Raw genomic sequence first — 12,512 nt, forward strand, 5'->3', positions numbered from 1 at the left:
AGAGAGCTCTGTGTTCCAAAAAGAAAAATAATTTCCTCTGTAGTATTCAGCAGCTAATAAGTACTAGAAGGATTAAGAATTTTTAAATAGAAATAATTTACAAATCTGTTTAACTTTCTGGCACCAGTTGATTTAAAGGGGTTATCCAGGAAAAAACTTTTTTTTTTATATGTCAACTGGCTCCAGAAAGTTAAACAGATTTGTAAATGACTTCTATTAAAAAATCTTAATCCTTTCAGTACTTATGAGCTTCTGAAGTTGAGTTGTTCTTTTCTGTCTAAGTGCTCTCTGATGACACCTGTCTCGGGAACCGCCTAGTTTAGAAGAGGTTTGCTATGGGGATTTGCTTCTAAACTGGGCGGTTCCCGAGACACGTGTCATCAGAGAGGACTTAGACGGAAAAGAACAACCTTAACTTCAGAAGCTCATAAGTACTGAAAGGATTAAGATTTTTTAATAGAAGTAATTTACAAATCTGTTTAACTTTCTGGAGCCAGTTGATATATATATATATATATATATATATATATATATATATAAAAAAAAAAAAGTTTTTTTCCTGGATAACCCCTTTAACCCCTTAAGGACTCAGCCCATTTTGGCCTTAAGGACTCAGACAATTACATTTTTACGTTTTCATTTTTTCCTCCTCGCCTTCTAAAAATCATAACTCTTTTATATTTTCATCCACAGACTAGTATGAGGGCTTGTTTTTTGCGCGACCAGTTGTCCTTTGTAATGACATCACTCATTATATCATAAAATGTATGGCGCAACCAAAAAACACTATTTTTGTGGGGAAATTAAAACAAAAAACGCAATTTTGCTAATTTTGGAAGGTTTTGTTTTCACGCCGTACAATTTATGGTAAAAATGACATGTGTTCTTTATTCTGAGGGTCAATACGATTAAAATGATACCCATTATTATATACTTTTATATTATTGTTGCGCTTAAAAAAAATCACAAACTTTTTAACCAAATTAGTACGTTTATAATCCCTTTATTTTGATGACCTCTAACTTTTTTATTTTTCCGTATAAGTGGCGGTATGGGGGCTCATTTTTTGCGCCATGATCTGTACTTTTTTTTTGATACCACATTTGCATATAAAAAACTTTTAATACATTTTTTATAATTTTTTTTTTAATAAAATGTATTAAAAAAGTAGGAATTTTGGACTTTTTTTTATTTTTTTTCGTTCACGCCGTTCACCGTACGGGATCATTAACATTTTATTTTAATAGTTCGAACATTTACGCACGCGGCGATACCAAATATGTCTATAAAAAATGTTTTCACGCTTTTTGGGGGTAAAATAGGAAAAAACGGACGTTTTACTTTTTTATTGGGGGAGGGGATTTTTCACTTTTTTTTTACTTTTACTTTTACATTTTTTTACATTTTTTTTTACACTATAGGGGACTATTCATAGCAATACCATGATTGCTAATACTGATCTGTTCTATGTATAGGACATAGAACAGATCAGTATTATCGGCGATCTTCTGCTCTGGTCTGCTCGATCACAGACCAGAGCAGGAGACGCCGGGAGCCGCACGGAGGAAGGAGAGGGGACCTCCGTGCGGCGTTATGAATGATCGGATCCCCGCAGCAGCGCTGCTGGCGATCCGATCGTTCATTTAAATGGCGAACTGCCACAGATGCCGGGATCTGTATTGATCCCGGCACCTGAGGGGTTAATGGCGGACGCCCGCGAGATCGTGGGCGTCGGCCATTGCCGGCGGGTCCCTGGCTGCGATCAGCAGCCGGGATCAGCCGCGCATGACACGGACATCGCTCCGATGCCCGCGGTTATGCTTAGGACGTAAATGTACGTCCTGGTGCGTTAAGTACCACCTCACCAGGACGTACATTTACGTCCTGCGTCCTTAAGGGGTTAAAAAAAAAATAAAAAAATAAAAAGTTTTCCACCGGAGTACCCCTTTAATAGTAATGGTGACATTATACGTTCACCATCTGCTCTGAAACAACCAGGCCACGCTTGTCGGAGCAGCTGAACCGCTTTCCCCTCAGAGAATTGATCCTCCATTTCACCTGCCTCTCCCCCCCCGGATAAGCTCGGATTCTGACGTAGGGGTTTCAGACTTGCTTATTCTCTATCCCGAACATAGTACTAGCACCTCTTGTGGGATGTGTACTCTACCCCACCCCAATTGGCGCCAAAGCCCCGCCTATTAAACACCTCCCATATCTTTACCCACTCATGGGGAAAACATACAAAACTGCAGAGCCATAGCAAATATCGGAGCAGTTCGTGTGTTGCAGAGAGTACATTTAAAGTCACAGGTCACTATTTATTTACAACAAAAAAAAAAAAAAATCATTGCCTGCAAGGTAAAACATGCAGTTCTTCCCTCCTGACATATTTGTCTTGTTTTGTACGATCTTTGGCGCTCGGGGATTTTACAATCTGGCATTGCCGTCTCGCCACACCCAGTACACTTCTGTAGAATGGTTATAGTGGATTCCCTGTAGCTGTAACACACATTTCATGCCCGGGCAGCTGCCCCTCCCTAATGTTAAAGAATTCGAGCATAAAAAGCATTGACACGGTAGAAATTTTTGCCCTTGGCAAGATCTGACTTACAAAACAGCATTTCGGATCATCCTCTTTTTTTTTTTTTTAACCTCCTCTATTATTTCTGGTTTGTGCGGATCACACGCCGAGGAGGCTTCATGTCCTTACATTCCGGGATGAAAGCGCACACCTGCTCCTTTAAGACGATCGCAACCTCATTTATTTATTTTGCATTGGATTGTTCATATTTGTCATAGGAAAAACCCTAAAAGATCACCCCTAATACGCTTAGACAGATATTCAGTGTGCTGCCCCTCCGTGTTATTTAATCGCTTGGTGATGCCGATGCTGAGAAATTTCCCCCCGATGCCATACAGAGGGTGAACAGCCAAACGGCCAGGGGCGTAATACTGACACGCTCCGCCGGAAAGGTCTAGTCCTGCAGAGTAACACCCTGTGCATGAGGGTTTTCCAGTCAGTGTGCCTCCAGCTGTTGCAAGACTACAACTCCCAGCATGCTCGGACAGCCGCACACTGGTTGGGAAAACACTGATATAGGCCGTGCTATTCTTATATCTTGCCTTGGGGTAGTACAGACACAAGTTCTTACTTGTACACGTCATCGCTTTCTGGCAAAAACGTATGTAATTATTCTTAGAGTTATTCTATAGAGTTACATAATGAAAAATAGTTTTTTATTGTTTACTAGTGTTGAGCGGCATAGGCCATATTCGAATTCGCGATATTTTGCAAATATATGGACGAATATTCGTCATATATTTGCTACATTTGCATATTCGTAATATTCGCGTTTTATTTTCGCATATGCGGAAATTTGCGTATGCGAAAATTAGCATATGCGAAAATTAGCATATACAAAAATTAACATAAGCGAAAATTCGCATATGCGAAAATTCGCACGCCACTCTCACACAGTAGTATTAGAGCCTTCTTTACACCACACAAGCTGGAAGCAGAGAGGGATGATCACTGTTATGTGTACTGTGGAAAAAAATAAACGAATATTCGTAATTACGAATGTATAGTGCTATATTCGCAAATAAAATCCGCATTGCGAATATTCGCGAGCAACACTATTGTTTACTAGCGTTGCCTGGTCTTCCTACCGTCCCAACCTCATATCCCTTCCTCATATCCTGTCCTCATATCCCGACCTCATATCCTCTCCTCATATCCCAACCCCATATCCCATCCTCTTATCCCGACCTCATATCCTGTCCTCATATCCCGACCTCATATCCTCTCCTCATATCCCAACCCCATATCCCATCCTCATATCCCGACCTCATATCCTGTCCTCATATCCCGACCTCATATTCTGATCTCATATCCCAACCTCATATCCCGTCCTCATATCCCGACCTCATATACTGATCTCATATCCCAACCTCATATCCCAAGCTCATATCCCAACCTTATATCCTCTCCTCATATCTTGATCTCATATCCTGACTTCATATCCTAATCTCATATCCCGTCCTCATATCCCGTCATATCCCGATCTCATATCCCCTCCTCATATCCCCTCCTCATATCACGTCCTCATATCACGTCCTCATATCCCTTCGTCGTATCTCGTCCTCACATCCCGACCTCACATCCCGACCTCACATCCCGACCTCATATCCCGACCTCATATCCCGACCTCATATCCCGACCTCATATCCCGACCTCATATCCCGACCTCACATTCCGTCCTCACATTCCGTCCTCACATTCCGTCCTCACATTCCGTCCTCACATCCCGTCCTCACATCCCGTCCTCACATCCCGTCCTCACATCCCGTCCTCACATCCCGTCCTCACATCCCGTCCTCACATCCCCTCCTCACATCCCCTCCTCACATCCCCTCCTCACATCCCCTCCTCACATCCCGTCCTCACATCCCGTCCTCACATCCCGTCCTCACATCCCCTCCTCACATCCCCTCCTCACATCCCCTCCTCACATCCCCTCCTCACATCCCCTCCTCACATCCCCTCCTCACATCCCGTCCTCACATCCCGTCCTCACATCCCGTCCTCACATCCCCTCCTCACATCCCCTCCTCACATCCCCTCCTCACATCCCCTCCTCACATCCTGTCCTCATATCCCCTCCTTATATTTTGTCCTCATATCCCATCCTCATATCCTGTCCTCACATCCCGACCTCATATCCTGTCCTCACATCCCGTCCTCACATCCCCTCCTCACATCCCGACCTCACATCCCGTCCTCACATCCCGTCCTCACATCCTGTCCTCATATCCCCTCCTTATAGTTTGTCGTCATATCCCCTCCTCACATCCCGTGCTCACATCCCGTGCTCACATCCCGTGCTCATATCCCGTCCTCATATCCCGTCCTCTTAACCCATCCTCATATCCCCTCCTCATATCCCGTCCTCATATCCCCTCCTCACATCCCGTCCTCATATCCCCTCCTCATATCCCGTCCTCATATCCCCTCCTCATATCCCGTCCTCATATCCCGTCCTCATATCCCGTCCTCATATCCCCTCCTCATATCCCGTCCTCATATCCCGTCCTCATATCCCGTCCTCATATCCCGTCCTCATATCCCGTCCTCTTAACCCATCCTCATATCCCCTCCTCATATCCCGTCCTCATATCCCCTCCTCACATCCCGTCCTCATATCCCCTCCTCATATCCCCTCCTCACATCCCGTCCTCATATCCCCTCCTCACATCCCGTCTTCATATCCCCTCCTCATATCTCGTTCTCATATCCGACTTCATATCCCGTCCTCTGTTGGGGCTGAGCTGTGATTAAGAGATTATAGGTTGAAAATAGAAGGGGGCGTGGTTTTGCGTGGAAAGGGTGTGGCTTGCTATTCATGCTATCACATTCACCGGGAAATGTCCATTCACCGGGTAATGTCAGGGCTGAGCGGTGATGAAGAGATTGTGGTTGAAGGACCTGTGATGTGGGTGTAAAAGGCAAACATGGTGTTTACGGCTTTAAACATAATAATTATCAGAGGGTCATTTTCGTTTAGCACTGCAAACCCGGACAGTTGCCCCTTGGGACATTAATCATGTTGTCTCGGTACATTGCTGTAAGGAAAGGTATACAAGCCATGCATATCTGTGTCATCATCACGGTGTGTGGCCTGAAGGGTCTACCGCATCCCTTATTTATCCTGCATTAATCTGTGGATCTCCCACCAGTGGCCTCTTCTGGTAACCATGAGTCCAAAGCAAAGGATAATGCTTTGTTTTGGTGAGAGGGAGGGGCCAGGTAACTACTGTGACAACACCACACTGACAATGAAAGGACTATTCAACTTCCTGTCGGGAGATAACTTATAGGAAATTTGTCAGTAGTGTCATCCACGCTAACCTGCTTATACAAAGGTAATAGTGTGGGCGGTGCTGATCCCAACACTGCTTGCTTTTTGTTTTTGTGTATTTGATCGGTGGCCCATTCTTAAAGGGGTACTGCTGCCAGAATTAACTTATCCATTGTCCACAGAATAGGAGAAAGGTAGCTGATCGCGGGTGGGTCGGACCACCGGAGCCCCCTACGATCTCCATAACGGGATCCATTAATTTCAGTGGAGTCCGTGCAGTCTAGAGGTAGATGACACACGCTGCTGACTGAGTGGGACAGGGTCCTGTTCAGGAGATCGCGGGGGCCCAACGGTTGGACCCTCCTGCGATCAGCTACTTATCCCCTATCCTTTGGCTAGTGGATAAGTTAAAAGGGTAGTCCGGTGAAAAACTTTTTTTTTTTTTTTTTTTTTTTTTTTTTTTAAATCAACTGGTGCCAGAAAGTTCCAACAGATTTGTAAATTACTTCTTTTAGAAAATCTTAATCCTTCCAGTACTTATTAGCTGCTGAAAACTACAGAGGAAATTCTTTTCTTTTTGGAACACAGTGCTCTCTGCTGACATCACAAGCACAGTGCTCTCTGCTGACATCTCTGTCCATTTTCGGAACTGTCCAGAGCAGCATATGTTTGCTATGGGGATTTTATCCTACTCTGGACAGTTCTTAAAATGGACAGAGATGTCAGCAGAGAGCACTGTGTTCCAAAAAGAAAATAATTTCCTCTGTAGTATTCAGCAGCTAATAAGTACTGGAAGGATTAAGATTTTTTTTTTAATAGAAGTAATTTACAAATCTGTTTAACTTTCTGGCACCAGTTGATTAAAAAAAAAAAAAAAAGCTTTCCACCGGTGTACCCCTTTAATTCTGGCTGCAGTGGCCCTATAAATGATGGACTTAAAGGGATACTCTGCCCCTAGACATCTTATCCCCTAGCCAAAGGATAGGGGATAAGATGTCTGATCACGAGGGTCCTGCTGCTGGGACCCACGCCTCCTTGTGACGTCACACCCCGCCCCCTCAATGCAAGTCTATGGGAGGGGGCGTGGCGCCCGCCACGCCCCCTCCCATAGACTTGCATTGAGGGGGTGTGGCATGATGTCACGACCCCTCCACCCACTCCAAGCATTCAAAACAAAATGTTCCGAAGACTGAGACAGCGGGTACCCCTTTAAATAAAAATATGAACTTCTTGGTGCACTCGCCGTGTTCCCTAGCCCCTTGGGGCACTGTTATTGGCGGTTCCGCAACAAATTACTGCATGTTTTTTTGTCGAAAATGCCAGATATTGGCATAAAACACAGCGAAAACACATGTAGCAATTAGTTTTAGGAACGCTAATTGGCCGTAATGTGTGATGTGCATTCCTAATGTGCATTCCTAAGACCGTTCATGTAAAGGGGCCTTTTTCATCCAAATGTATCTCAAGCATTTGCTGTATGTCCCTAAGGCTTGTTAGAGTATACGGACATCAACAAGGCTGATGCACTTGAAATCCTCCTCTACTAACCACACTGGAGAGACACTAACAAGCACCATCTCTGGCAGACTGGGGCCGTCTGGGTATTACTGCATTCACCCTGTGGGCCCATTATTAAAGGTCTCTTGAGAAACCAGGGCAAGTGCAGAATGACAAACGAAGTCCCAAAATTATAGTATATTCACCCTTCTCATCTAAAATATTAGTGCGCTAAGGCAAAACAATGGCAGATCTATGCTGGAAACAGTGTACCCTAGAATAATGGTGCCCTGACTCGGAGGACTCTAAAATAATGATACACTGAGGACTCTAACAAAAAAAAAAACAAAGACACGGAGGATTCTAGAATAATGGTGCACTGACACTGGGGACTCTAGAATTAATGCAAAGACACGAAGGGTCTAGAATAATGGTACCTGGACACTAAGGACCCTAGAATAATGGTGCACGGACACTATGGACTCTAGAATAATGGTGCACGGGCGCAGAGTACTCTAGAGTAATGGTGCACGAGCACTGAGTACTCTAGAGTTATGGTGAACATGCACTATGAATTCTAGAATGATGGTGCCCTAAGGACTCTAGAATAACAGTGCACAGACATTGGGGACTCTAGAATTAATGCAAAGACATGAAGGGTCTAGAATAATGGTACCTGAACACTAAGTACCCTAGAATAATGGTGCACAGACACTATGGACTCTAGAGTAATGGTGCACTGGCACTGAGTACTCTAGAATAATGGTGCACTGACACTGGGGACTCTAGAATTAATGCAAAGACACGGAGGGTCTAGAATAATGGTACCTGGACGCTAAGGACCCTAGAATAATGGTGCACAGACACTATGGACTCTAGAATAAAGGTGCACGGGCACTGAGTACTCTAGAATAACGGTGCACAGACAGTGGGGACTCTAGAATTAGTGCAAAACATGAAGGGTCTAGAATAATGGTACCTGGACACTAAGGACCCTAGAATAATGGTGCACAGACACTATGGACTTTAGAGTAATGGTGCACGGGCACTGTGTACTCTAGAATAATGGTGCACAGGCACTGTGTACTCTAGAATAATGGTGCACGGGCACTGAGTACTCTAGAGTAATGGTGCACGGGCACTGTGTACTCTAGAATAATGGTGCACGGGCACTGAGTACTCTAGAATAATGGTGCACGGGCACTGAGTACTCTAGAATAATGGTGCATGGGCACTGTGTACTCTAGAATAATGGTGCACGGACACTATGGACTCTAGAATAATGGTGCCCTAAGGACTCTAGAATAACGGTGCACAGACATTGGCAACCTTAGAATTATGGTGCATAGGTATTGGGGACTCTAGATTAATGGTGCACAGGCACAGAGTATAGAGAATTTGTGCAGATTCCCAGCTCACCCCCGTGTCCTGTTGCGCACGGACTGGGGTAAACTCCACCAATGTGAACATGTAGAACAAAAGGAAATGTCCAGCGCAAACTCCTTTCCAAACGATGCAATTTTTATGATATTGACCTCGGTGCAAGGACAGTATAGAGATAGGTGACGCGTTTCGGCCCTACAAATGGGCCTTAGTCATAAGCATGACTAAGGCCCATTAGTAGGGCCGAAACGCGTCACCATGCACCAAGGTAAATATCAATAAAATTGCATCGTTTGGAAAAGAGTTTGCGATGGACATTGCCTTTTGTTCTACAGGCCCTGGGTACTCTAGAATAATGGTGCCCTAAGGGCTCTAGAATAATGGTACACAGATACTAAGGACTCTAGGATAATGGTGCACAGACACTAAGGACTCTAGGATAATGGTGCACAGATACTAAGGACTCTAGGATAATGGTACACAGATACTAAGGACTCTAGGATAATGGTGCACAGACACTAAGGACTCTAGGATAATGGTGCACAGATACTAAGGACTCTAGGATAATGGTGCACAGACACTAGGGACTCTAGGATAATGGTGCACAGACAATAAGGACTGTAGGATAATGGTACACAGACACTAAGGACTCTAGGATAATGGTGCACAGATACTAAGGACTCTAGGATAATGGTGCACAGATACTAAGGACTCTAGGATAATGGTGCACAGACACTAAGGACTCTAGGATAATGGTACACAGATACTAAGGACTCTAGGATAATGGTGCACAGACACTAAGGACTCAAGGATAATGGTGCACAGATACTAAGGACTCTAGGATAATGGTACACAGATACTAAGGACTCTAGGATAATGGTACACAGATACTAAGGACTCTAGGATAATGGTACACAGATACTAAGGACTCTAGGATAATGGTGCACAGATACTAAGGACTCTAGGATAATGGTACACAGATACTAAGGACTCTAGGATAATGGTACACAGATACTAAGGACTCTAAGATAATGGTGCACAGACAATAAGGACTCTAGGATAATGGTGCACAGATACTAAGGACTCTAGGATAATGGTGCACAGATACTAAGGACTCTAGGATAATGGTGCACAGACACTAAGGACTCTAGGATAATGGTGCACAGACACTAAGGACTCTAGGATAATGGTGCACAGACACTAAGGACTCTAGGATAATGGTACACAGATACTAAGGACTCTAGGATAATGGTGCACAGACACTAAGGACTCTAGGATAATGGTGCACAGATACTAAGGACTCTAGGATAATGGTGCACAGACAATAAGGACTCTAGGATAATGGTGCACAGATATTAAGGACTCTAGGATAATGGTGCACAGACACTAAGGACTCTAGGATAATGGTGCACAGATACTAAGGACTCTAGGATAATGGTACACAGATACTAAGGACTCTAGGATAATGGTGCACAGACACTAAGGACTCTAGGATAATGGTGCACAGATACTAAGGACTCTAGGATAATGGTACACAGATACTAAGGACTCTAGGATAATGGTGCACAGACACTAGGGACTCTAGGATAATGGTGCACAGACACTAAGGACTCTAGGATAATGGTGCACAGATACTAAGGACTCTAGGATAATGGTGCACAGACACTAATGACTCTAGGATAATGGTGCACAGATACTAAGGACTCTAGGATAATGGTACACAGACACTAAGGACTCTAGGATAATGGTGCACAGACACTAGGGACTCTAGGATAATGGTACACAGATACTAAGGACTCTAGGATAATGTTACACAGATACTAAGGACTCTAGGATAATGGTACACCGATACTAAGGACTCTAGGATAATGGTACACAGACACTAAGGACTCTAGGATAATGGTGCACAGACACTAAGGACTCTAGGATAATGGTACACAGATACTAAGGACTCTAGGATAATGGTGCACAGACACTAAGGACTCTAGGATAATGGTGCACAGATACTAAGGACTCTAGGATAATGGTGCACAGACAATAAGGACTCTAGGATAATGGTGCACAGATATTAAGGACTCTAGGATAATGGTGCACAGACACTAAGGACTCTAGGATAATGGTGCACAGATACTAAGGACTCTAGGATAATGGTACACAGATACTAAGGACTCTAGGATAATGGTGCACAGACACTAAGGACTCTAGGATAATGGTGCACAGATACTAAGGACTCTAGGATAATGGTGCACAGATACTAAGGGCTCTAGGATAATGGTGCACAGACAATAAGGACTCTAGGATAATGGTGCACAGATGCTAAGGACTCTAGGATAATGGTGCACAGACACTAGGGACTCTAGGATAATGGTACACCGATACTAAGGACTCTAGGATAATGGTACACAGATACTAAGGACTCTAGGATAATGGTACACAGATACTAAGGACTCTAGGATAATGGTACACCGATACTAAGGACTCTAGGATAATGGTACACAGACACTAAGGACTCTAGGATAATGGTACACAGACACTAAGGACTCTAGGATAATGGTACACAGACACTAAGGACTCTAGGATAATGGTACACAGACACTAAGGACTCTAGGATAATGGTACACAGACACTAAGGACTCTAGGATAATGGTACACAGACACTAAGGACTCTAGGATAATGGTACACAGATACTAAGGACTCTAGGATAATGGTGCACAGACACTAAGGACTCTAGGATAATGGTGCACAGATACTAAGGACTCTAGGATAATGGTGCACAGACACTAAGGACTCTAGGATAATGGTACACAGACACTAGGGACTCTAGGATAATGGTACACAGACACTAGGGACTCTAGGATAATGGTGCACAGACACTAGGGACTCTAGGATAATGGTACACAGACACTAAGGACTCTAGAATAATGGTGCACAGATACTAGGGACTCTAAGATAATGGTGCACAGATACTAAGGACTCTAGGATAATGGTGCACAGACACTAAGGACTCTAGAATAGGATCCCACCAAGTCCTCAGGAAGTTTTCATTTCTTGTCTTAAAAAACACTTGTCTTAGCAAACAGTGATCTATGTCAGTGTTTTTCAAGTGGGGTCCTCAAGTCCCCCCAACAGGTCATGTTTTCAGGATTTCCTTAGTCTTTCACAGGTGATATAACTGTGGTGATACCTGATTCACTGACCATAATAATATCACCTGTCAAAGACTAAGGAAATCCAGAAAACATGACCTGTTGGGGGGACTTGAGGATCCCAAAGGATAGGGAATAAGATGACTGATCGCGGGGGTCCTGCTGCTGGGGACCCCCTGCAATCTCTCCTGCAGCACCCACCTGTGGCAGCTGCACAGATTGATGTTTGCTCCATGTCTGAAGGGTCACGACTACGGGGCCGGAGTTTTGCCACATCACGACTCTGCCCCTTGTGACATCACGCCCCGCCCCCTCAATGCAAGTCTATGGAAGGAGGCGTGACAGCCGTCACACCCCCTTCCATAGACTTGCATTGAGGGGGCGGGGCGTGACATCACAAGAGGCGGAGTCATGTCGTCACGAAACTCCGGCCCCGTAGTCGTGACCCTTCAGACATGGAGCAAACATCAATCTGTGCAGCCGCCACAGGTGGGTGCTGCAGGAGAGATTGCAGCAGGACCCCCGCGATCAGTCATCTTATTCCCTATGCTTTGTATAGGGGATAAAATGTCTTGGGGCCGGAGTACCTCTTTAAAAAACACTGATCTATGTGGAAGAAACATCATA

The 12,512-nt window shown here is 44.4% G+C and overlaps 1 protein-coding gene across 3 annotated transcripts in view; it reads left to right on the plus strand.

The window, feature by feature from the left end:
• GET1 (guided entry of tail-anchored proteins factor 1) overlaps positions 1-12,512 on the plus strand; it is a 107,045-nt gene that overhangs the window by 72,297 nt on the left and 22,236 nt on the right. The gene's annotated exons all lie outside the window — the stretch shown is intronic.

The sequence above is a fragment of the Hyla sarda genome, chromosome 2, assembly GCF_029499605.1.
Source record: "Hyla sarda isolate aHylSar1 chromosome 2, aHylSar1.hap1, whole genome shotgun sequence".
Classification (NCBI taxonomy): Eukaryota; Metazoa; Chordata; class Amphibia; order Anura; family Hylidae; genus Hyla; species Hyla sarda.